Source organism: Aotus nancymaae, unplaced genomic scaffold (assembly GCF_030222135.1).
Source record: "Aotus nancymaae isolate 86718 unplaced genomic scaffold, 86718_ANA_hifiasm-v0.15.2.pri h1tg000021l, whole genome shotgun sequence".
Classification (NCBI taxonomy): domain Eukaryota; kingdom Metazoa; phylum Chordata; class Mammalia; order Primates; family Aotidae; genus Aotus; species Aotus nancymaae.
In genome coordinates, this window is record NW_026988433.1 from 14652347 (window position 1) to 14679903 (window position 27557).

Below are 27557 nucleotides of genomic sequence, written 5' to 3' on the forward strand. Positions count from 1 at the left end.
AGTCCAAATTTTGTGGGCACAGTGGCTCACACCTGTAATCCCAGTGTTTTGAGGTGGGTGGATCACCTGAGGTCAGGAGTGCGAGAGCAGCCTGGGCAACATGGTGAGACCCCCATCTCTGCTAAAAATCTCTGCTAAAAATACAATTAGCTGGCTGTGGTTGTGCATGCTTATAATCCCAGCTACTCGGGAGGCTAAGGCAGGAGAATCACTTGAACCCAGGAGGCGGAGGTTGCAGTGAGCTGAGATCATGACATGGTACCCCAGCCTGGGCAACAGAGCAAGACTCCCATCTCAAAAAAAAAAAAAAGTCCAAATTTTGTAATAAATCCTTTCTCACTCTCTCCTACCAAGATGTCCTATGGGTCCCATGGCACCTGTTCTCCCTTACTGCAGTAAGTAATGATCCCAACTGGCTCAGCTCCCAGTGTGCTCCTGGTGGGCTTTAGCTGAAGGGCATTGACACTTGTAAATGCTTTTAAGAGATCTAAGATATTCCAATCATCCTCCAAAAGCACTTCCAGATTTAAAGAAGCAAAAAAGATATGTATGTGTAATTAATATTTATCATAGCTAATGTATTTGTTTTATGGTAAATTTGAGATGGGATTGTGTTTTTATGTGCTGTATATACGCTTTGACGGCACATTGAGAACCTTTTATAATGAATGTGTCTAGTGTAGCTGTATTTATATTTGAAGCATAGTTTATTATCTTAAATCATTATGAGCTATAGGGTTCTCATACCTCTGATTCTGGCACCTCTCCAGTTGTTACTTCTCTTTAGAGGTGCAACCTGTGTTACTAATTGATTTGGGGCATTCAGAGTGACCTTAGGCCTTTGGCACTTAGACCTTACTTGACCGAAACAGAACTCATTACTCTATCCGAAAAACCTGGCCTTCTGGCAATTTAGAAGAACTTATCAAATTTTTTAATGTGCTTAGCCTTTAACCCAGCAATGCTACTCTAAAAGTTTTAGACTTATAAATTCACTAGCACAAAAAAGCCAAAGATATACAAAGTCATTTCTTGCTTTGTTGGTAATAACAGAAAGAAAAAAAGTGAAAAACAACACAAAGTTCTATCAATAGCCAGCTAAATAAATCTTCACACATCCACACAGTAGAATACTATACAGCCATTAATACTAATGTTGTGAATGTATAGGAATTGGTTTGGAAAGATGCATACAATATATTGTAGTTAAAACAAGGCACACAACAATATAATCCAAGATTAATACACACACACATTTTTGTAAAAGCATATATATATATGACAGAGTCTTGCTCTTGTTGCCCAGGCTGGAGTACAATGGCATGATCTCGGCTCACCACAACCTCAACCTCCAGGGTTCAAGCGATTCTCCTGCCTCAGCCTCCCAAGTAGCTGGGATTACAGGCACCTACCACCATGCCCTGCTAATTTTTGTGCTTTTAGTAGAGATGGGGTTTTGCCACATTGGCCAGGCTGGTCTTAAACTCCTGACCTCATGATATGCCTTCCTGGGCCTCCCAAAGTGCTAGGATTATAGGCATGAGCCACTGCGCCCGGCCCATAAAGCATATTTTTATGTCTTAAATAAAGTGGGTTTCTTCTAGGGATCCTAATTCCCAGAATTGGAGAATTTTACTCCATATATCATATTCAAAAGTAAGTTGCATTGTTTTTTTTTATTACAATTTTAAATAGTCTCCTTTGCTTTATTACTTTCCCAGATTCACTGACCACTAGTGCCCCAACCAGAATCTTACCTTTGCTTTCATCTCCTTTCTCTTTCTTGTCCCTAAATCCAGGCACTTCCTGAGCCAAACCTTTCCACCTCTGAAACGTTTCTCAAATCCTCCCCATACTCTTCCCTCTGACAATGTCAGGGTCACCTGGCCAGTCTCCCTTCTCCACTTCCTTCCTGCCCCCGTGTGTGCTATGCACGGTCTCAGGGAGCTCTTTCTAACATAAATAATATAATCTCTTCATCCTGCTCAGAAACCTTAAGCTTTTTTAAACCAATAGAACAAGCCTCTAACTTTTACCTTGAATTTTGTCTTGGTCCATTTTTGTTGCTATGACAAAATACCCAAGACTGGGTAATTTATGAAGAATACAAGTTTATTTCCTCATAGTTCTGGAGACTGGGAAATCCAAGAGCAAGGCACTGGCAGCTTCAGTGTTTGGTGAGGGCGGCTCTGTGTTTCCAACATGGCACCTTGTTGCTGTACCCTCACATCATAGAACAAGCAAATGCTGTGTTCTCACATGGCAGAAGAGACAGAAGAAATGGTCAGCTCTCTAATACTTCTTTTTATAAAGGTGTTAATCTCATTCACAAAGATGACTCCCTCATGGCCTAAGCATCTCCCAGAGGCCCTGTCTTTTTTTTTTTTTTTTTATGACAAGGTCTGGCTCTATCACCCAGGCTGGAGTGCAGTGGTATGATCCTGGCTCACTGCAACCTCCATCTCCTGGGCTCAAGTGATCCTCCCGCCTCAACCTCCCTAGTAGCTGGGACTATAGGCTCATGCCACCATGTCTGGCTAATTTTTGTATTTTTTGTAGAGATGGGGTTTTGCCATGTTGCCCAGAGTAGTCTCAAACTTGTGAGCTAAAGTGATTGGCCTGCCTCGGCTTACCAAGGTGCTGGGATTACAGGCATGAGCCATCGCACCCAGCCTGAGAGGTCCCCATCTTCTAATACCATCATCTTGGCGGTGAGGTTTCAACATGGGAATTTTGGAGGGACATATACATTCAAACCATAGCAGATTTCAGCCCTCACTTTAGCTCCATTTTCCTATTTTAGGCTGCAGCCAAACATCTAAGGCCTCTGTGCCCCCAACCCCATTCCAGACACAGCCACATTGGTAGACCCCTGATTTGGAATCTGAATCTTCACACCTTCAAATCTATGTTCACACTGGTTTTCTCCTTTCCCGCATTCTTTCTTTTAATTCCCATCTTTTAAAACACATGGACCTTGACTTAAGGTTCAACACTATAAATGTTTCTTCTCACTCAACTGAGAGGTAACCTAGCATCATAGGAAAATACATAGACATTGAACCAGATCATCTGGAATAAAAGTTCAACTGCCATTGACGAGCTCTGGAACATTCAGCAAGCTACTTGACTACTTGCACCTTGGTTTCCTCATCTGTAAAATGGGGATACTAGGCCAGGTGTGGTTGTTCACACATGTAATCCCAGCACTTTGGGGGGCCAAAGCAGGTGGATCACCTGAGGTCAGGAGTTCAAGACCAGCCTGGCCAACATGTCAAAACCCTGTCTCTACTAAAAATGCAAAGATTAGCTGGGCGTGCTAGTGCACACCTGTAATCCCAGCTACTCGGGAGACTGAAGCAGGAGAATCGCTTGAACCCGGGAGGCGGAGGTTGCAGTTAGCTGAGATTGAGCCACTGCACTCCACCCTGGGTGACAAAGTGAGACTTAATCTCGAAAAAAAAAGTAGGAGGCTAATAAAATCAGACTCATAGGCTAATATTTACAAAGCATAGAAATATTAGACACAGTAAACACTTGAAAATATTAATTATTATTATGGTTATTGGACTTTTTAAAATAGTATTATCTTCTCTTGCTATTGAGGTGTATAAGGCTTTTCCCCCTAAACGAAATGCTCCCCTCCCAAAGCTACTGGGTCTTTTGGGTTGTGCTGCTTCTTATAGTTTCTTGACTTTATTCCCTACATGTAATTGTTAAGAGCTTATGCTCTGTAGACAGATTTTCTGCATCCATGACCTTGAATCCTGTCTTGGGCAAGTTAACTCAGTCTCTAAGCCTCAGTGTCTCTATCTATAAAATGACCTAACAATAGCTCCTGCCTCATGAGGTTGGTTTTGAAGATTAAATAGGATAACCCCTGTAAAGTGCTTAACATGTTGCTACCATGAGGACCAGATAATTATCTGGTGTGGGGGCTGTTCTATGCATTGTAGAATGTTTAAGCAGCATTCTGGTTTCTATCCACTAGATGCAAATAAGCATCCCTCCTGACCAGTTGTGACCATCAAAAATATCTCCAGACATCTCCAAATGTCCCCTTAGTGGGGGTGGGGGAGGACAAAATAGCTTCCTGTTGAGACTCAACAACTAGGCTACCCTCTTGGAGCCCAGAAAGACATTGACCCATACTATTCTATCCTCTTGGCTTGTTTTTTACTTCTTAAATTGTTCTGCAAATTGCTTTTTGTATAAATTTCACCCTTTCTGCTCCCCCATAACTTAAGTCTATCCAGCCTTTAGTTTGACATGATATCAACCCTGGCCCTCATGCATGTCCTTGCCCTTAACAGCTCCAGCATCCAAATGGCTAACTTATATTTCTCTTTATGCAGATTGCATAAAGAATCTGATTGGCTAAACTAGGATCAAGTGCCAACCTCTAGTCCAATAAGCTGTGACCAGCAGAGAAGCAGCATTTGGAATGAACATAGAATCGTGGGATCCCACTCTTTCAGTAGATGACCTGGGGTGCTTTCAAGAAAGAAGTGTGGCCACATCAGGTATCCCCAAACCCATTTCTATGGTATCTGTCTTCTCTCTTTTCCTCAGGTAGTCCTTGAACATGTCTCCCACTGCCAAGGACCCTGTCCCCACCTGTTTCTATCAATTTTTTGCTTCTCATCAGTCACAAGCTTTTGAATACTGCTTTCAAAGAATGAACAGTCTCCAAAGATGAATTCCAGGTAAAGTCAAAACATTTATTTTTTTTTTCTTAAGAGAAATTTATTAACTCCCCTTGGATTCTCAGGATTGATTCAAATAATTAAGATGGTAAATTGTTGGAGTATTAAAAGGTATCAGAATACGCCAACCCAAAATAAGCCATTTTGGCATAAAGATCGTTTGACACCAAAAGGAATTAAGAAGCAGCAAATTCAGAAAGAGCTCTTTAACCTCCCACTCTCTGCCTAAAAGCAGGACATAAATTTCCCTTTATGAAGATCTTCCCTCTCCCTTCTCCCATACCAGAAAGAGGAAAAACAGCTATTATCACTGGAGACAAAAAGTTGATTCAGAGATGGGTCTATGCAAACAAACCTTACAAAAAATAATGCTTATTTTCCATTAGATTCTTCCATTTATCTTCCCACAATTTACCACCCTTAGAAGCCCAGATTCTTTTTCCTTTTTCTTGTCACTGCTCCATAAATTTATCACCTTTTGTTAAAATGGTATATAAGATCCCAGGTTTAACCACCTATTTGTATCTTCATTTCTTTGCTATGAAGTCCTCTATGTATGTAAGAAAAACATAAAGAATAAAAATAAAAATATTAAAATCAAATAAAACTTGCTTGCCTTTTCTCCTGTTAATCTGTCTTTTGTCAGTCTAACTCTTAGGTCCCAGCTATAGAACCTAGGAGAGTTAAAAGAAAAGCTTTTTTTCTTCCCTATAGTATTATAAGCACACTAGGCCAATGTGTTTTCTTAGTTTTAGCTGGAATACAACCCTTTGGAAGGCAATTAATATTTTTAAGTTGCATACAATTTCAGGGCAGTTTATTGCCCTTATCCCAATGCCATGTCATATAAGATCTTACACATATACAGAAATATAATATATATAAATTAATTAAACATATATTGTATCCCTATAATCCCAGTACTTTGGGAGGCCGAGGCGGGTGGATCACGAGGTCAAGAGATCGAGACCATCCTGGTCAACAAGGTGAAACCCCGTCTCTACTAAAAATACAAAAAATTAGCTGGGCATGGTGGCGCATGCCTGTAATCCCAGCTACTCAGGAGGCTGAGGCAGGAGAATTGCCTGAACCCAGGAGGCAGAGGTTGCGGTGAGCCGAGATCGCGCCATTGCACTCCAGCCTGGGTAACAAGAGCGAAACTCCGTCTCAAAAAAAAAAAAAAAAAAAACATATATTGTATCCAGTGTGTTGGCAACAAACCCACATTTACCTTATGAATTTGATTATGAAAATGCAAAACTTTCATCCTGCATATCTTAAAACCAGTCACATTAGAATTTGACCCCAATGCCTCAGGAAAAGGAAGGTCACACTAAAAATGCAAAAAGAAATAAGGTAAGTTAATTCTTGCCTTTTGACCTTGTAAAGACCCAGGAAAATTTAAGATAATTTTGTCCACACAAAATTTTTGTCTTAAGCACTAACATTCAAGATGTAACCCCACATACTTCCCATACTAACAGTTTTCAAACAGGACTCTACCTTATATGGTCATTCAGTTTAGTGGGTCACGATCAGCATTTTTTTTTGAAGAATGAGACAGAACAGAAAAGAAAATATCAGAGTGCATGATTCATAGTATAATTTTTTTTTCATAAAACTTTTGCTTTTTTGTATGTATGTGTGTGTGTACTGAGTTATAACTAAACATATATTTCTGACTTAGGTCAACGATGTTTGCAAGTCATCATTCTGTATTCTGTACTGTCCAATACAGTAGTAACTAACTACACGTGGATATTGAACACTTGAAATATGGTTGATCATAACTGACATGTGCTGTGAGTATAAAATACACACTGGGTTTCAAAGACTAACTGTGGGGAAAAAAAGGACCAGGCGTGGTGGTTCATGACTTTCCTACAACACTTTAGGAGGCTGAGGCAGGTGGATCACTTGAGCCCAGGAGTTCAAGACCAGCCTGGGATGGGCAACAGAGCAAGACCCTGTCTCTACAAAAAAATACAAAAATTAGCCAGGTGTGGTGGTGCATGTCTGTAGTACCAGCTCTTCGGGAGGCTGAGGTCAGAGGATCACCTGAGCCTGGAAGGCAGAAGTTTCAGTGAGCCAAGATCGTGCCACTGCACTCCAGCCTGGGCAACAGAGTGAGACCCTGTCTCAAAAAAAAAAAAAAAATGTAGATCATAGCATTAATAATTTTTAAATTGAGTGCATGTTGAAATGATAACATTTTATTTTGGATATACTGAGTTAAAGAAAACATTATGAAAATTAATTTCACATGCTCCTTTTTACTTATTTATAATGTGGCTACTAGAAAATTTAAAATTACTTACATGGTGGGTATTATATGCCTATCGGACAGTGGTGTTCCATATGTCTTAGCGAAGTGTATATATATATATACACATACACACACACACAATACATATGTATACACACATATCACCCTAATATATATATGCATGTTATATATATATTCACATACACACACACAAAATACATATGTATACACACATATCACCCTAATATATATATGCATGTTATATATATATTCACATACACACACACACAATACATATGTATACACACATATCACCCTAATATATATATGCATGTTATATATATATATGTGCATGTTATATATACATATACATGATATATAAATATATACACACGTGTGTACACATAATATATTTATAACTGGTTTATAATACAGAATCTTTAGATAGCATCTATCACCATATTATTACAAACACTTGGGAAAATTTGTTCAATGTCAAAATGGCTGCCAGTTTTTTAATGTCAACTAAAATGGCTGTCCCCATCATCTGGAGCCCCTGCTTCCTATGCAGAGAGTACCTTTAGACTCAGCCTGGGTGTACGCATCTGCCTGACCAACTTAGTCTGATGTTGCAGGGCCTTGGCAGAGATGACAAACTTCATGGAATGTTCTTATATTTTCTCTTTACCTTATTAATTCAGAAAGGATTATGACCATGCTGCCAAAGGCCTCCTAGCACTCCAAATGGCCAGACATCCTGAATCACACAGGAAATGGCTACATATCTACTTCCTGTGTTCCCTATAAATCTCTTCTTGCATCAGCTTTACCATTCAATCACATTCTCCATTTTTTCCTTTCCTCTCTTAGCTCAGGGAAAGTAATATTATCTATCAATCATAATATTGATATTTTTACTATCCAAGAAATGCTATAATGACTCCCCCAGTAGGCGCACACACACACATACACGTGCCACTCCTGATTGATTCTAGCCCTCTGGGAGCCACTCACATTTTCCCCTGGCTTGACTCCTTCTATATTCAATACATCTAATTATATTGATCTTAGAAATTCTTCTTTTCCTTCTGGTAAATAAAATGGTAATAATAATAATACAATAGCTGCCGTTTATAGAGTACTTACCTTCCCGACATTATGCTGAGCACTTTCTGTCACGAAAGCATTACGATTTTGTGGCGTGGATACATTTCCCTTTTTGGATATAAGGAAACTGGCCAGGTGCAGTGGTTCATGCCTGTAATCCCAACACTTTGGGAGGCTGAAGTGGGCAGATCGCTTGTGGTCAGGAATTCGACACCAGCCTGGCCAACATAGTGAAACCCGTCTCTACTAAAAATACAAAAATTAGCCAGGCAGGGTGATGCACACCTATAATCCCAGCTATCTGGGAGGCTGAGACATACGAATCACTTGAACTCAGGAGGCAGAGGTTGCAGTGAGCTGAGATCATGCCACTGCACTCCAGCCTGGGCAACAGAGGGAGACTCCATCTTTAAAAAAAAAAATCACTGCAAGAGAAAAAATGACATACATATAGTTACAATAAAAGGATTTCTGGAAACTGAGATAATAAGACATAGTCCCACAGATAGTCATTATAAGAAAGAAAGAGAGAAGGAAGGAAGGGAGGAAGGGGGGGGAGGGGGGGAGGGAGGAAGGGAGGAACTTTGTCTTATGAAATAACCTAAATTATAAGATTCATGATGTCTTGTTCAACATACAACCAAGATATACAAAGAGTGCCTGGCACATCTGTGTAAGTGCTCAATAAACATTTGTTGCATAAATAAGTGAATGAATGAATGATGGCATACACCACTTTCTACTTTTATTTATAGCTGTGTCTATGTGTCATCCCCCTTCTAAGTTAAGCTGAGTTCCTTGAGGGTAGGATTTATCTTTGTATTTACTGTAATTTGGACAATTACTGACACAAAGTGAACACTCAAAGATATGTTTAATAAATCAATAAAAGAATAGATAATTAAATAAATGTCACTTTCCCACCACTTCAGATATGATATTATCTTGCTAAGAATCATTCAATGGCTCCCTATTACTCTTAGGCTAAAGCCCAGACTGTCCTCCACGGCCTACAAAGACCCATTTAGCACTCAAGCCACATCTCTTTTATTTGGAACTCCAGCTACACTAAACTTCTTGGAGCTTCTCAAATTCATTGTTAGGAGAAAGATAAGAGTCCCTACTTTCCCACTCAGCGCCCTTCACCTGGCCCATAATCACCTGCTCCCAATCCCACTGCTATTCCTTCATCTGGCTAAGTCCTTCTCGTCTCCCAGTAAAGCCTTTCCTGACCCAGTTCTAGCTTAATACCCCTCACATAGCTCTCACTGTACCTTGTACCACTGCTTTGCAGTGTTTGTCAAAGGATAAATTATTATTTTTGTGTTTCTTCTTTTTTTGAGACAGAGTCTAGCTCTGTCACCCAGGCTGGAGTGCAGTGGAACCATCTCAGCTCACGGCAGCCTCTGCCCCCCAGGCTCAAGCAATTCTCCTGCCTCAGCCTCCCAAGTAGCTGGGATTACAGGTGTGCACCACCATGCCCAGCTAATTTTTGTAGTTTTAGTAAAGATGGGGTTTGACCATGTTGGCCAGCCTAGTCTCAAACTCCTGACCTCAGGCAATCCACCCGCCTTGGCCTCCCAAAGTGCTAGGATTACAGGCATGAGCTCATTCATATTTCAATGGCCAAATCAGTCAATGGGATGGGCATATGTAATCCCTCTGCAGGAGGGGAAACAGCACATCTGAAATGCAGTGATACAGATCTATCCCAGAGAAACATTTGTCTCAACTTGAAAAGCAGCTGTCTTCTTTAGAGGGGACGTTTACTTTCTAGTTTGACACACACTTCTCTTCATTCATTACACTTTGTATATTACACTAACTCCCTGCAGGAATTTAACTTTACAACCCCTTTTAGTAGGGGTTGTAGAAAGAATGAATACATGAGTAAATGAATAAACCCTTCTGTTTATTATAGCATGGGTGAAAACTGGCTTCTTGAGATGCATTCCCTCACACCAAGCCCTGGATGGTCACTCACTGCCTTTTTTGGGGCACCCCTGCCTGGACTAGCTCCACTAGGGACCACTGCATTAGCTGAAAAGGACGGAAAACACCTCCACGCAGACGCCCCGCAATTACAGCACAAACAAAGTGACTGAGCAGCTATGACTCAGGGCAGGTTGGTCAACATTTATGAAACAGGTGGGGCTCTGTAGGAACCAGAAGGCAGTGTCTGTGGTAGCCAAGGGACACTGCTAGGTGAAAAAACATGCTGGGTGCAGCCTCATTATTGTTTTAATGGCCTTGGGATCAAATATTCATCTCGAATGCCTTGTCTCCCAGAGTGGCAAGAAAAAAGAATCTCTTTGCTTTGTTGATGGACTCAGGGGCATGGAGGGTTGTTTCCTTTGTATTGTAAAGGTATAGCTTTTTTCTAAACCATTGTCTCTAAGAGACCTAGATTGTGAATTATTTGTAAGATAATCTCCTGTCCCAATCAGCACTGGTTCTGCCACTTCCCTTCCACCAGGCTACTAGATTTACCAGGCTACTAGATTTTTACATGATCTCCTCCTATACCAATGTTCTTATTTGGAAACTTGAGATGACATCATTCTAATTTTAGCCATGTCCCAAATCTTCCCCTTTTTCTGATTCTCATCTGTTCATGCTCTCAGATGTGTTTCTGTGTGTATATACCTATATACACATAGATGTATATAAATGTCTATATCAATGTCATTATTTCTTCCAATGAACATTTATTATAATGTTAGACATCTGGGGTCAAATGATGAGCAAGATAAGAATGGGTGCTGGCCCTCTGAATCCCAGAGTCCTATCAGGAAGGCATAGCAATAATATGAAATTGTTGGGATAAATTCTACAGTAAAAAGAGTTCAGAGAGCACAGAAAGCCTGAACCTAGACCTGGAAGGTTCAGCGACAACCTCCCAGAAGAGATGGCATTTAAACTAAAATCCAAAGATCAGTAGTAATTAGTGAGGCAACTCCAGGCAACGGGAACAACTGTGAGAGGATCCAGAATACAAAAAGAGCACGGAATCTGTAAGGAGTGAACGAGTCTATTTCAGCTAGAACACCAGTAGGAAGAGCAGGGTGCAAAGCAGGTGGAGGGGAAATAGAGAAGAGGCTGAGGAAAGCAAGGGCCATATCTTGTAAGGTTTTACATGCTCTGTAAAACAGCTGGAACTTAATTCAGAGTGAAGCAGGAAGTCAGTGATGGATTTTAAGCAGGAGGTGATATGATCCGATTTACATTTGCTCCATGGGGCTCTTCAAAACACTTAGCAGCCCAGAAGTCTCTGCACTGACCCATCAGAAGAGAGGTAAACAGGGTCCTGAAGGCATCTGTTTCTTCCAGGCATTCACCCATTGGTTGCTGGAGATCTGAAGTGTCCCAGGGAAGAGGTAGGGCTGTCTAGAGGACAGGGGGCTCAGAACAGTGTACTTTATGCTAATCATTTGCCAATGCATTGATTAGATCTAAAAATATACATACGAGAAGGATGAAGGAATGCTCACAAGCCAACGTTGCCTTTTTGGATGATAAAATTCACGCTCTTGTTGAGAAGTATTTTAATGTTTTGACAACCAGTATGACTGTCCTGGGGCGTAACAGCTAAGTGTATGTCCTAATGTCTGCACAGAACATGGAAGCCAGGATAATATTTTGAAAAGTTAACCAATGCTCTTTCCTCTCATCATCAGTATGTTATCACATGACCCTTCTCTATTTGAGTGGTCAGACCACCGGTAGTTGAAAGCAGAAGAACGCCTTTTAAGTTTCAAAAGCCTGAACCCTGGAGGGCCTTGGGCCTCAATAAAACAAACATGAGTCAGACCAGGGTTTCTTGCCGTCAAGACTCCATAAAAGGAGAAGGGAGGAGGGGGAGAGCTTGGGCATTGGGAATAGCTGCCTCTTACCCCATTAGAAGCCACAGAAACTCCAGAAAGGAATCAGAGCTGGGAATCAGCTCTGTTTTGAGTGTTCACCCAAGAAGCCATCAAGGAACTAAGGGGATGAATAGCTACAATCCAGTCACAGGAAACAGTATCTCCCTGCTTGCCCCCCAATACTTTATTATTATTGAGTATTATTTAAGCCTCCTGGAACTTAAAAAAGAAAAAGTCAGGCTCTAAAACCCCAGTTATAAAAGGCATTCTTAGGATAATTGAGGGATTTTAACTATAAACTACATTTTAGATGATATTATTAAAATTATTGTTAATTTTCTTAACCATGGTAATGGTAATGCAATTATGTAGAAGAAAGTCCTTTTTCTTAGGAAAATCCATGCTGAAGTATTAAGAGGTAAAGTGTCATAATTTCTGGCAAATTATTTTCAAAGAGAGAAAGCAAATATAGCAAAATGTTAACAATTGATCTAAAAGGGGTATGTGGATGCTTATTGTATTATTTCTGTAACTTCTATATATTTTAACTTTTTAAATATATAACGTTTATAATAAAACCCATAATTGTAATTATAAATACCAGAAGTCATGAGAAAAAAATGTTGATGCAATAATAAGCTAAAATGTTTTAAGTAGGATAAAGAATGGCTTGCACTGAGCATATGCATAAACTAGTAAAAACATACACATGAAAAAGATGAAGACAATGCAAGTACTAGTCATTGAATTAGAATGGTGGGGTTATTGCTAGCATTTTCCCCTATTTTTCATCTTTTCTGTACTTTGCGATATTAAAAAATTACTTTAAAATGTTACCTTTAAAAAAGGGGAGTGGCAATTCCTCAGAGACCCAGAAATACCATCTGACCCAGCAATCCCCTTACTGGATATATACCCAAAGGATGATAAATCATTCTATTATAAAGATACACATGTTCCTTGCAGCACTATTCACAATACCAAAGACATGGAATCAACTCAAATGCCCATCAATGACAGACTGGATAAAGAAAATGTGGTACGTGTAGCACCATGGACAACTATGTAGCCATAAAAAGGAATGAGATCACGTCCTTTGCAGGGATATGGATAGAGCTGGAAGCCATTATCCTCAGCAAACTAACTCAGGAACAGAAAAGCAAACACCACATGTTCTCATTTGTAAGTGGGAGCTGAACAATAAGAACACATGGACACAGGAAGGGGAACAACACACACCGGGGCCTGTCCTGGGGGCACTGGGGAAGAAGAGCATCAGGATAAATAGCTTATGCATGCGGGGCTTAATACCTAGCTGATGGGTTGATCTTTGCAGCAAACCACTGTGGCACACATTTACTTACGTAACAAACCTGCACATCCTGCACATGTATTCTGGAACTTAAATTTATTTTTTCAATAAAGGGAGGGAAGTGGAGAGAAGAGATTCTGAACTGACTGAGATCAAGTATCAACCACCCAACATAATGGGATATCAGAATAAAATTTTAATTGAATTATGGAAAAGTAAGAAAGTGGCTTTATTGTTATTCCAGGTTAGTAGCCCAAGAGTTTACACATGCCAGGTTTCCTAGATTCAAGCAATAGAAACCAACTCTGTCTCCTTTAAGCATTTTGGCGATGATGAGGGAGCTCATAGAATGACAAGGAAGGCTGGAGAGCCAAGTCTGGCAAGCAGCCGGGACCTCTGCCAAATTCAGGCAGCAAGAGCAGCTCAGGGAACACAGGACTGCAGCAATCCCCGAGCCAAGGGCACTACAGTTTAGACCTCAGCCCCTGCTAGCCCTGGGCACTGAGTGCTGCCATTGGCACCATTATTGCCCTCTAGAAACCCACTGCTGCTCCTGCCACCTCCATAACTGATCCTCCATTGCCTCTATTCTGCATGACGCTGATTCCATTTCAAAGTCCCACACAAGTGCATCTAACTGGCCAACTCCATGTCACATGATCACACCTGAGCTGCAAAGGATCCTGGGAAGACGAATACCTCATCTTCGAAGCTTCTCTTGCAGGAGGAGGGTTCTGCCTCCCCGCAAGACTCACACAGGGGAAATTTTCCAAATAGTGGGTGCAGATTCTAACACTGGGCAGCCAAAAAACGACAAATGTCACCACACTGCTGTTCCTGCTACAATTGCAGAAAGCACCAGATAGGAAAAAAGAAGACCACGATTTGGCCTCTGCTCTCAAGATGCAATTTTGAAAGTGGAGACTGTATCTCATGCTTCTTTGCTAATCCAAATGAACAATCTTCCTTGGATGACTCAAATGAACACTTTGCAGCCAGGAGACTACACAAAATAAGTCTTCAGGACCTTCTAGCAAGAAGATTCTTGGGATGTATGATCTTGCATAAGAATGGCTGAGACTCACAGTGATCGTTCAGAAACTGTCTATGAACCAAAAGCTAGAGTAAAACTGTACAGATGCACTAAGCCTTAGCACAACCCAAACATTACAATTTTAAAATGGATTCACCTAGAAATCCACTTCAAATTCAGTCTAAATCTAATCAACCTCTAAAACAATTGAACAAGAATGAAATTTGTTCTGTCCCTGCTTAAGGTTGAATTTTAAACAAAAAGTATAATGCCATTAGTTTTGGTCAGACACTGGCCTGTGGTGCCATATTGGACTGCTATGTCACAGCACACACCAGCAATAATTTTACAAATGTGTTCTTCCCAGCTGTCTACTTCTGAGCTTGAATCGATTTCCAGTCACACTTTGCACATTTCATGCCAAAAGGCTGCCGTGAGGAGTACTAAGGGTTGGTGTGAAATCACTTGTTCTGCTGATCTTTAAACATAAGAAAGAATCACCTCTCCTTTTGGTGGTTTTGGCCTCAGTCCAACTAGATGCAAAGTTGCTAGATTCTGTTCAGTCTCTGGACTTTTCATTAATCTGTTCATTCAACAAATTTATTTTGACTGCCTCCTATGGGTCAAGAGCTATGCTAATCCTGGGGATATAGCAGTGATCAGAAAAGAGATGATCCTTGAATTCATGACACTTACATTGTAGATGGAGATCCATAAATGAATGTGCAATTACAAAATGGAATAAGTGTAGCGGGGAACAGGGTGCTATATATGAAAATAATGGTAAATCTACTTTGGATTGGATGGAGTGGAGGAAAAGAAAGCCTTCCCAAGGACATTTAGGCTGCATTCTAAATGATGAGAAGAGTTGCTGTGGGCTGAAGCATGTCCTTTCCCCACTCCCAGCACCCATCACCAAAATGGACATGTTGAAGTCCTAACTCCTAGTACCTCAGAGTGTGGCTATATTTGGAGACCAGGTCTTTAAAGAGGTAATTAAATTAAAATGAGATAATTATGGTGAGTTCTTATCTGACTGTTGTTCTCATACGAAGAGGAAATTTAGACACAGACACAGAGGGACAAATATGTGAAGACATGGGGAGAAGGCGGCCATCTACAAACTTCCACCAATGCTTCCCATTCACCTTCCACAATAATTGTAATTATCCTGAGGCCTCCCGGTCATGCTTTCTGCTAAGCCTGTGAAACTGGGAGTCAACTAAACCTCTTTTCTTCATAAATTACCCAGTCTCAGGTATGTCTTTATAGCAGTATGAGAACATACTAATACAGATGGTACATCAGCTTCTGGCTTGAATACCTGGGAGCACTTAATATAACACTTTTCTTTTGTGCAGAGAAACTTCTGGAAGAGAGTGTGGGTCCCACCTTGCCATCTGCTGGCTGAGACACCAGACAAGAGGTTGCACCTCTTTCTGGCAAAAGTCAAGGTGCTCAGACTGGCAAACAAATCTACCCGCTCCCTGCTTCCTCAGCTGCCCCTTTCATGGCCCACCACAGACATCTCAGGCCCCGGATGGACCAAGTTTCTCACCTTTCACAAACACCTCTCCCTTCCCTAAGTGTCGTCCTTGTTCCCGTGGTGTAGACCATCCACATTCTACCTCCCTGGAAACCCCTGTCTGCCATCACATACCCTTACCAGATGTAACAACCTCTTCAAAACCTCCCATGACTTCCCAGTTTCTACCTTGACCCCACCTCTCCCTGTAGTAGCTAATTTTTATGATCAATCCTCTTTACCCAAGCCTCCTGAAGGAGGTGTCTATGCTCTGTTCCCACATCCTCACTTCCCCCTCATTCCATTGCAGTCTGGCATTGGCTCCTGTGTGCCACTGGGACTGGTTTGTCCAAGGCACTAATTACATCCATGTTATTCTCTCATCTATCTATACAGCTTCCTGTTCTTTCCTCCCAGTCCCCATTCCAGTCTGTAATTGTATAAATTCATGTATGGGTTTCCTTCCAGAATATAAGTGCAGTACATTCAAGGATAAATCCATGTTGCTCAATCCAATGGATACTTTTCTTTTCTTTTTTGAGACAGAATCTTGCTCTGTCACCCAGGCTGGAGTGTAGTGGTGCAATCAGGGCTCACTGCAGCTTCAACCTCCTGGGTTCAAGCAGTCCTCCCACCTTAGCCTCCCAAGTAGCTGGGACCACAGGTACATGCTACTATGCCTAGCTAATTTTTGTAGAAACTGAGTCTCCCTATGTTGCCCAGGCTGGCCTTGAACTCCTGAGCTCAAGCAATCCTCCTGCCTCAGTCTCCCACAGTGCTAGGATTACAGGCATGAGCCACCATGCCTGGCCCAATGGATACTTTAGACCATTGGTTTTCTCACCTCTCCACAAAATTTGATAGTGTATATCCATTTTTTTTTTTTACTTTTTTTTTTTTTAATAGAGATGGAGTTTCACTATGTTGCCCAGGCTGGTCTTGAATTCCTGAGCTCAGGAAATTCACCCGCCTCAGTCTCCCAAAGTGCTAGGATTACAGGCGTGAGCAACCATGCCCGGCCAATAGTGTATATCCATTAAAAGAAAAGTTACATTGAAATGTTCCAAGTCTATAAAAAAGTTGTAAGAATAGTATAGTGAATACCCATGTATCCTTACCCAGATTTACCAATTAATATTTTGCCTCATTTGCCTTATGCATGTATTTATCCTTTTTTTTTTTTTTTTTTTTCTTCAGAACCATTGAAGGTACTTAATCTGTTCAGGCTATTACAACAAAACACTATAACCTGGATGGTTTCTAAGCAACTGAATATTTTCCCCCACAGTTCTAGAGGCTGGGAAGTCCAAGACCGAGTTGCCAGACATTCAGTATCTGATGAGAGCCGGCTGTTCTCTCACTGTAACCTCTGGCATGAATGGGAGATTAGGGCCCTCATGACCTTATCACCTCTGAAGGTCCCATCTCCAAATACTCACACATTGAGGATTAGTCTTCAACATATGAATCTTGGAAGGACACAAACATTCAGATCACAGCAGAAGGGTAAATGGCAGATATCCCAAACTTCACCTATAAACATTTCAGCATGTTTCCTAAGAACAAAGATATTCTATTATACAATCACAACACAATTATCAAATTTAGGAAAAATAACATTGATGTAATACTATTATCTAGGCAGCAGCCCATTTTAAAATTTTGTCAGTTATCTCTATATCTTTTGCAACTTTTTTTTTCTGATGGAAGATCAAATACAGAGCCAAATTTACTTGTCATGGCTCTTTAGTCTCCTTTTATTATATCTGGAGGCCTTAATTTTGTTTTGTTTTGTTTTTTGAGATGGAGTTTTGCTCTTGTCACCCAGGCTGGAGTGCAATAGCATGATCTCAGCTCACTACAACCTCCAACTCCCGGGTTCAAGTGATTCTCCTGTCTCAGACTCACGGGTAGCTGGAATTACAAGCATGCACCATCATGCCCAGCCAATTTTTACATTTTTAGTAGAGGTGGGGCTTCACTGTGTGGGCCAGGCTGGTCTCAAACTCCTGACCTCATGTGATCTGCCCACCTCAGTCTCCCAAAGTGCTGGGATTACAGGTGTGACCCACTGTGCCTGGCCTGGAAGCCTTAGTATTTCTTAGTCTTTCAAGATGCAAAAAAATTTTGAAAAGTGCATCCAGGTAGTTTCGTAGAATGTCCCTCAGTTTGGGTTTGTCTGTGTTTTCTCATGATTAGATTCTAGGCATGCATTTTCGAAAGATATTACAGAAGACATGTTGTGCCCACCTCAGATGGCATCAGGAGGCACATAGGACACTGGCTTACCCATCATCAGTGACAAACCTCCTCTTCATTGAAGTTGTCTCATCCCTTGGCTTCTGTGGCTTTCCTCCTTACCTCTCTTGTGAATTTTTCTGAGTCTTTTTCACTGGGCTCCTCTTCCTCTGAAAACCTATAATTTCTGGCCAGGCAGTTTCCTATTTTAGGAACCCATCCAAGGATCTTCATAACTTAAACTCTTCTAGGTAACTTTATTCTCCTCTGTATCCTGAATTGAATCTTCTATAACTCCAGTTACCACCTGTGCAGTGACAGCTCTCAAACTCTCAGCTCTCCTCACCTTAGATCTCTCTCCTAAACTCCAGACCCAGACCTGCTTACTAGACAGCTACACCGCGATGTCATCTACAATGCCTAAGACTAAATACATCATCCTCCATTACCCTAAGCCTGTTTCTCTTCCTCCTATGATGAATGGAGACACCCAGAGCCAAAGCTTTTCACTCATTTAACAAACATTCTTTGAACACCCAAAACCTTTCAAATTTAATTATCTAGAGCTTTGTTTCCTGGATTGTCAATTTCTTGAAATGAGAACTATGTCTTGTTTGCTATTGTATCCCTAGAAATGCCTAACACTTGAAAATGTACCTATTTTCAACCAAACTCTCAATTTATTCATCTGTAACATAGAAATGACAATGGATACCTCACAGGGCTTAGGTTAGGATCAAATGACATCATAGGTGAGCAAGTTGTTTATAAACACTGTATCTTATCTCCTGGCTACTTGAAATGTCTACAGCTCAGCAGCAACAACATCACCTGGAAGCTGCTTAAGAATGTGAATCTCAGCCAAGCGCAGTGGCTCACGCATGTAATTCTAGCACTTTGGGAGACCAAGGTGGGCAGATCACCTGAGGTTAGGAGTTCAAGACTGGCCTGGCCAACATGGTGAAACCCCGTCTTTACTAACAAAAAAAAAAAACAAAAATTAGCCAGGCGTGGTGGCGGACACCTGTAATCGCAGCTACTCAGGAGGCTGAGGCAAGAGAATCACTTGAACCCAGGTGGCAGAGGTTGCAGTGAGCTGAGATCACACCACTGCACTCCAGCCTGGGCAACAGAGCGAGACTCAGTTTCAAAAAAAAGAAATATGAATCTCAGGCTCCTCCCCAAACCTGCTAAATCAGGATCTGCTATCTATCTATCTATTTATTTATTTATTTTGCAGAGACAGGGTCTCACTCTGTTGCCAGGCTGTTCCCAAACTCTGGCCTCAAATAATCCTCCAACCTTAGCCTCCCAAAGTCTGGGATTATAGGTGTGAGCCACTACACCCAGCCAGGACCTGCATTTTAATAAGATTCCCAGGTGATGCGTATACACAGTAAAGTTTAAAAAGGATGGCTTAATCCTAAACCAATTACACTCAGACTACAGTATCTCCTTCATCCACTGTATATATCATTTTTTCAACATTAGTGCATGGTCCTTCTCCCACAGGAAGTCTTCCCTAATGAAATCAGAAAATGCAAGGTTCACATGAGTTGGCATAGCATTGTCAAAACAGTGACCTTTCAAATTCTGACTCTCGATGCTTACTATCTACTTATCTTGGGTGAATTGCTTCATCTCTGTAAACCTCTCCAGTTTCCTTATCTGTAAAACGCATTTGAGAGTTCCAACCTCCCCAAGCTGCTGTGATGACTAACGGAGGTGATGCATGTGAAGGGTCGTATACGGAGCATGGCATGAGGTGGTGAACAGTCACCAAATTGTACTTACTTGTTTTTAAATAAAGAAACTCACATTAATGGGGTTTTCCACTTGCCACGAATGAATAATCTCTGAGTTTGTCTGTTTTCCTTAGCTTGTTTATTTTTTTTTTTCCTCTTAGGTTAAAAGAAAAGAACGGGAATCTCTTTGTTCTATGTCTGGAACAAATTACCATTTCTCAGAGATCTGGATGGCTGCAATTTTTAAACCACTGTTTATTTAATTTGTCCTATGTGCCAGACACAGTTTGACTAAGTGGAAGTGTCTGGTCTTTACATTCCCTAGGCTGGTTGCAGGCCTGTAGCATATGAGGTGGGCAGACCCTCGCACAGTAGAGGAGGACTGGAAGAAAGTGAGAGAAGGGGGCAGTTGAAGGAGAAGATGGGGATGCTTGGGCTTGTTTTGCCAAAGTTTATCTCAACCTGGCTGGGTGTTTTCAAGCTTCCAATTTAATAAACTCAAAGCCAGGCGTAGTGGCTCATGCCTGTAATCCCAACTATTAGGAAGGCAGGGGCGGGAGGATAGCTTGAGCCCAGGAGCTCAAGACCTGCCTGGGCAATACAGTGAGACCCTGTTCTCCATAAAAAGGAAAAAAAAAAAAGACAAAAATAAAAATAGGTGTAACAAGCTCAAAATAATAAATCCGATTGCTGCTCTCTGCCCCCAGTTCCTTGCCAAATAAAAGTGCTTCTTAAATGTCAAGGGTCCCTTATACCTAAGGTAATTGTGGTTCTCAAAACTTCAGACTGACGTTCTCCAAAATCCCCCTGAGATTTTGATGAACACGACACCACGCACCTTCCAGGAAAATAATCACACCATAGACACAACATTTTGCATACAATTTGGGCAAGGGGTGGGGACTACATTTCCCTAAAGGAGACTCACACACTTTCCACTAAAAATTCCTTGATTTTAGGCCTGTTTGCTTCACTTCACACAGACCCTAGTGTACCAATACACACACATGCTTGTGTGCACACAAATGCAAATGCACACACTGCATCTTCAATCACTTCATTTACCTCTCTAGTTCCAGAAGAATAAATTAACATTTTCCTGGCAGCAAAATGGAGACATGTTTTGTCTAGAGATTACACAGATTAAATCATCAAATGCCATAATCCACCCCCCAATAAGGCAGAAAGATAGACAAGAACATTTGGATCCAGCCGTCAAGCCCCAGCAGGGAACTGTAAATTTGCCTCTGAGCAGCATCCTGGACCTCAGGAAAGCTCATGTGCTTCTTCTGTCCTCCTGGGAAAAATGCTCCTCTGATCTAATTGACACTGTTCAGAGGCAAACACATCTTCTGGGCAATGTGATTTTTATTTTAACTGCACTGTCAGGAAGACAGGAGTTGCTTGGGAGCTGCTAACAACTTCATTTCTCCCTTATTACTGTTTAACTATGTAAATTCTCAAAATAGGTTTGTTTAAACCAAAGTTAAGCATTTTGGTTCCAACAAACAGATATTTGCACCTGATTTTTTTTTTTTTTTGAGACAGATTCTCGCTCTGTCACCCAGGTTGGAGTGCAGTGGTGTGATCTTGGCTCACTGCAACCTCCGCCTCCCGGGTTTAAGCAATTCTCCTGCCGCAGCCTCCTGAGTAGCTGGGACTACAGGCATTTGCCACCATGCCCAGCTAATTTTTGTACGTTTTGTAGAGAAGGGTTTTTGCCATGTTGCCAAGGCTTGTTCCAAACTCCTGGGCTCAAGGGATCCACCTGCCTCAGCCTCCCAAAGTGCTGTGATTACAGATGCAAGCCACTGTGCCCAGCCAAAAAACAGGTTTCAGAGTTAAAAAGTTAGCCTAGAGACTAGTCTTCAAACTAGACATAATAGAGTCACAAGATTCCAGAGGAAATTTGTAAGTAATAGAATCCCAAAAAGTGGCTAAAAAATCATGGCCCCTCAAATTTTTTAAAGCCCAGAAATCCTGGAAATTTAGAGTTTAATGATGCCATCAGGGATACAGGCTTTTTCCATCTCTCTGCCTCACCACCAATGCATGCTGGCTGTTAGCCTCAAACTTGACTCCTCATGGTCTCAAACTGACTGCTGCAGATCCAGGCATCATATCATCATAAAGCCATATACAAAGATAGAAAACGGCAGTTTTTCCCCTTGGGTACCAAGAAGAAAACCTATCCCAGAATCTCTGCAGCACCTTTTGTCTAGGTCTCATTCACAACATTTGCATCACATGTTCATGTCTAAAGCAATCACTGGTAAAGAAAATCAAATCATGACATTAGGCTTAAGCTAATCAAAGTTTACCCCCTCAGGCTAAAGAGGGACCATTTTCCCTGAGCTTATGGAAGAGTGAACATCCAAAGGACAGGGGATGTTGAAAGAACCAAACTAATCTGAAGGTTGTTTCAGTGGTGCTTCAAAGCTAGCTGTCTTTTGACTTCAGACGCAAACGATAAATTCCTAATTTTTTTTTTTCTTTTCTTTTTTTTTTTTTTGAGATGGAGTTTCATTCTTGTTTCCTGGGCTGGAGTGCAATGGCAAGATCTTGGCTCACTACAACCTCTGCCTCCCAGGTTCAAGTGATTCTCCTGCCTCAGCCTCCCGAGTAGCTGGAATTACAGGCATGTGCCACTCAGCTAATTTTGTATTTTTTTTTTAGTAGAGACGGGATTTCTCCATGTTGGTCAGGCTGGTCTCGAACTCCCGACCTCAGGTGATCTGCCTGCCTCAGCTTCCCAAAGTGCTGGGATTACAGGCGTGAGCCACGGCACATGGCCCCTAATTGTTTTTTTAAGAGAGGACATTATCCACTCACATAACTAAAACATTCAGGGATAGATTGGCTTTAGATACACATGGATACTGGAGTCAGATACCATCACCCAAACTTGCTCTTGCTCTTTCTAGCACTCAGTTCTGCTTTCCTCTGTATTGGCTTCATTCTTAGGCTGGCTCTGTTGTTAACAACATGACCCAAAAGTCCCAAGAACTGAGTCTCATTGGCTTTGACTGGTCTGACTTGAAACACATGTCAATCATTGAACAAATCACCATGACTTGGGGAATGAAATGCTCTGACTGGCTGTAATTGGACCACATGCTTCCTCCCCCCTAGTGTAGAAAGGGATGCACTATAAGCAGGAAGGGTAACAGATGCTGGATTTGCAAAAACAACAAATGCTCATGACATGATACAGGAAAAAAATTATATAGTTTTGGCCTCTTGGTAACCCAAATGTTATAAAAATGAATAAACTCATTCCATAAACATTTGGTGAATGCTAACCTTGTGCCAGATATAATGTACTGGCAAGCAGACATAGTCGCCTCCATAGAGGATGCTGGTCCTCTCCCATTAACCCACTATATGACCCTCAGTGAGCTCCTTGACCTCTGATTCTTCAACTCGTCATCTGGAACAGAAAATGGTTGGGATGATCTCTGAGTTGCTTTCCAATTCTGTATTCAATTAATTCTATGACTTCCTTTCCACAAACTGCTCTGAATTTTTTTCTAGATGCTATCAATCACATCAATTTGATTTTACTTTCACAACTTGTCACCCGCCACAGAAGAATAAATGAAACCGGAATGAAGTCAATTCAGAGCCCCTTTGTGATTGCATGACTGACTGAACTTGGGCATCCAGAATTCACTGACTCTCACAGCCCAGATACCTTGTGGGTGACCATGGTAAGGAAGCTCAGTAGAGATAGAGGGGCTCGGGCAGGGGGCAATGGGGAAGGCTCCCAATGGGGACAATGCTCTGGATCACATATATTATACATATTGCTTTTACCTAGATCCCAGCTCCAGCCTGGGAGAGACACTTTGAAGCCATGTCCGTAAGAGTGCTTGGCAAAAAGACTCATTGATACCCTTTGCAGCTTGCAAGCTAAAATCAGCAGCGGGTGCAAAGCTGACTCCTTCAGAGTGATTGCAGGGTCCTGGAGGTGCTGGTTTCTACATGGAAATGGTCGCAGGTGCTTAAAATGTGTAGTGACCCTTAAAAGACAGAATATTGTAGTTAAGCCCAAGTGAATATGTCTGTTCTATCAATCCTTTACTCTTTCCCCAAAGTGATGAGCTTGGTAATAGTCAAAGGGTAAGAAGAGTTGTGCAGGTTGGGCACCGCATAACTTTAGGTGTGCCATACATATTGCAGTCTCAGAAGCCTAGGTGAGTGGTGCCCCGTAGAGTTACATAGTGCTCAGCCTGCACAACCAGGTATGGCAGTCCTTAATGCTGAGTCCAAAACTAAGGTGAAAAGGCTGCCATGGCAGGAATCCAGAAATTTTTCAATCAACCAACACATAATTATTTAAGATAATAGCAGAGGCCAGGTGCAGTGGCTCATGCCTGTAATTCTAGCACTTTGGGAGGCCGAGGTGGGCAGATCACCTGAGGTCAGAAGTTTGAGACAAGCCTGGCCAACATGGTGAAACCCTGTCTCTACTAAAAATACAAAAATTAGCTGGGTGTGGTAGCAGATTCCTATTATTGTAGCTTCCTGACTTCTCGGGAGGCTGAGGTACAAGAACCACTTGAACTCAGGAGGCAGAGGTTGCAATGAGCCAAGATACTGCCACTGCACTCCAGCCTGGGCAACGGTGAGATTTGGTCTCAAAAAAAAAAAAAAAAAAAAAAAAAAGATTATAGCACTGTAGGAGCTCTGCCCATATCCCAGGTGATATGGTTTGGCTGTGTTCTCACCCAAATCTCATCTTGATTTATAGCTCCCATAATTCTGAGATGTTGTGGGAGGGACTCAGTAGGAGATAATTGAATCATGGGGGCATTCTCCCCCATACTGTTCTCGTAGTAGTGAATAAGTCTCATGAGATCTGATGGTTTTATAAGGGGTTTCCGCTTTTACTTGGCTCTCATTCTCTCTCGCTTGCCACCATGTAAGACCTGCCTTTCACCTTCTGCCATGATTGTGAGGCGTCCTCAGCCATGTGGAACTGTGAGTCCATTAAATCTTTTTCTTTATGAATTACCCAGTCTCAGGTGTGTCTTTTGTCAGCAGCATGAAAACAGACTAATACACCAGGTCACTTGTAGACATTTCCTGTCCATGGTGGTGGCCTCCTGTGTCTCTCTACCTGAGGATGTTTTCTGCCACAGGGTGAACCAGAAGTGCCCAGGAGATAATGTTCCCAAGAATGACACTCAACCAATTATGAACAGGCATTGGCCAATAAATACACTCCCAACTATGGGACAACTCTGTGCTATCTTCTAGTGTCCCTTAGAGCTGTTCTGTTCCATAGAGTTGTCACTAGCCACAAGGGGCTACTGAGCACTTGAAATGTGGCTAGTCCAAATTGACAAGAATAAAATAAAATACACCAGATCTCAGAGACTTGGTATGAAAAAGAAATGTAAAATATCTCATTTATAATTTTTATATTGATTACATGCTGAAGTAATAATATTTTGGATAAATTAGGCTGAATAAAATATATAATTTTATCTGTTTCATTTTACTTTTTAAATCTGGCCACTAGAAAGTTTAGAATTTAGCTGAGTGCAGTGGCTCACACCTGTAATCTCAGCACCTTGGGAGGCCGAGGCGGGTGGAACATTTGAGATCAGGAGTTCGAGACCAGCCTGGCCAACATGTTGAAACCCCATCTCTACTAAAAATACAAAAATTAGCTGGGCATGGTGGCGGGTGCCTGTAATCCCAGCTACTTGGGAGGCTGAGGCAGAAGAATCGCTTGAACCTGAGAGGCAGAGGTTGCAGTGAGCCGATATCATGCCATTGCACTCCAGCCTTGGCAAAAAGCGAAACTCCATCTCAAAAAAAATAAAAATAAAAATTTAGAATTACATATGTGGCTTGTGTTTGTGGCTTGCATTATACACTCATATACTGCATAACAACATTTCAGTCACCAATAGCCTGTATATACAACAGCGCTTCATGAGATTATGATATTGTATTTTTACTGTACTTTTTCTAAACTTGGTTATGTTTAGCTATATAAATCTTTACCATTATGTTATAATTGCCTACAGTAATCAGTACAGTAACATGCTGTACAGGTTTGTAGCCTAGAAGCAAGAGGCTACTTCATATACCTTACATGTGTAGTAGGCTGCACCCTCTAGGTTTGTGAGTACACTCAACAATGTTCATGCAATGACAAAATCATCTAACAATGCATTTTTTTTATTTTTTTTTTATTTTTTGAGACAGAGTCTCGCTCTGTCACCCAGGCTGGAGTGCAGTGGCACAATCTCAGCTCACTGCAACCTCCACCTCCCAGGTTCAAGCAATTCTCCCAGCTCAGCCACCCAAGTAGCTGAGATTACAGGTGTGTGCCACCATTCCTGGCTAATTTTTTTGTATTTTTAGTAGGGGTTTCACCATATTGGTTGGGCTGGTCTCATCCTGACTTCAAATGATCTACCCATTTCTGTTTCCCAAAGTGCTGGGATTACAGGCGTGAGCCCTTGTGCCGGGTCTAACAATGCATTTCTCATACCGTACCATCATGAAGTGATGCATGACTATATTTCTGTTGGACAGAGCTGTCTGAAAGGGTCTCCAGCAGAACTGTGCCCAGTTGCCCACAGGAGGTAACTCACTTTCTATCACATCCTTTTCTGTCCTTCCTTTGCTTGTCTCACTTTCCTACTTCCTCACCAAGTTACATGAGATCATCCCCTAAATCAATTAATTGACCCCAAACCTTGTCTTGAGGCATACTTTTGGGGTAACCCAAACTAAGGAACAGATTTACTATGTACAGGAAATCATGTTAATATCTACCTTTCTTTATATTCATTTTGCTAGGATCCCATAGGGAGATAAAGACAGTAACAGGGAAAAGGTTAAATAACAGATTTAAATAACAAAACAAGAGATGTGCATGATTACCTGTTAAGTGAGTAGTACAGAGAGCAAGTGCTAAGGGTTCAAAGGAGAAATGATACTAATACGGAATGGTATTGTTGGGGAAGGAGATTTCTGCTTGGCCCTACAAGATCTAACTATTGTTTGCTTTGCTGCCAAAGGATGGTTGTGAAGTGTAAAGCCTGAGCAAGGTCCTAGACTCAAGGAATGACTGGTGCATAACGTGAGCTGTGTGTTTTGTGGGAAGTACACTTAAAATTGCAGAGTGTGTTTGTGTGTGTGTGTGTGTGTGTGTGTGTGTGTCTTCAGAGTAGGGAAGGATGCCAGACCTGATTCTCTTTTTTCACTCATCCTGCTTATAAACAAAGCTGACAGTTTTGGGAAACTGTCAGAGAAGTAGATACAGCCTACTTGAGAGAACCCAAACAAAACACACTTTCTAGAAAGGGATCAAACCCTCTATTCCTTTTCTATCAGGACCGTGCTCTTTGCGACTGAGATGAGCAGCTGTAACTGTCACCACAGGAAAGCAGGCATGCATTCTTTGAGCATTACTGACCACTCACAATGGCCAGGCATTGTTAATAACAGCAGTGCAGAAAGCAAAGAGTAAATGCATTGTCGCTTCCAGGAAGAAGACATAAACCTCTGCACCACCAGTCCTTGAAAATAAGAAGTCAATATACCAAAAAAGGGCATAGAGGAAATAAAATGTCCTGAAGAACTGACATTTTGGCAGAATTATCCATTCTTTTCTAGTCCCCTTTATAAGAGAGACAATTGTTTTAAAAATAAGAGTCCGGAGTTAGTTGGACTTTAAGAGCATACCAAATAAAGTATTTCTCCTGCAGAAGAGCAAACTCGGAAAAAAACTGGCGAT

At 41.5% G+C, this 27557-nt stretch overlaps 1 long non-coding RNA gene across 1 annotated transcript in view; it reads right to left on the reverse strand.

The window, feature by feature from the left end:
• The window catches only part of LOC105728561 (uncharacterized), a 183804-nt gene extending 159624 nt beyond the window's left edge, over positions 1-24180 (reverse strand). Inside the window, exons 1-5 of the long non-coding RNA XR_010343816.1 lie at positions 23612-24180; positions 23099-23225; positions 17252-17368; positions 8119-8325; positions 5938-6039 (exon numbers count right to left, since the gene is read on the reverse strand). This is a non-coding gene — a long non-coding RNA (uncharacterized LOC105728561). The remainder of the gene's footprint in view (positions 1-5937; positions 6040-8118; positions 8326-17251; positions 17369-23098; positions 23226-23611) is intronic.
• Between the last annotated feature and the right edge of the window lie 3377 nt (positions 24181-27557).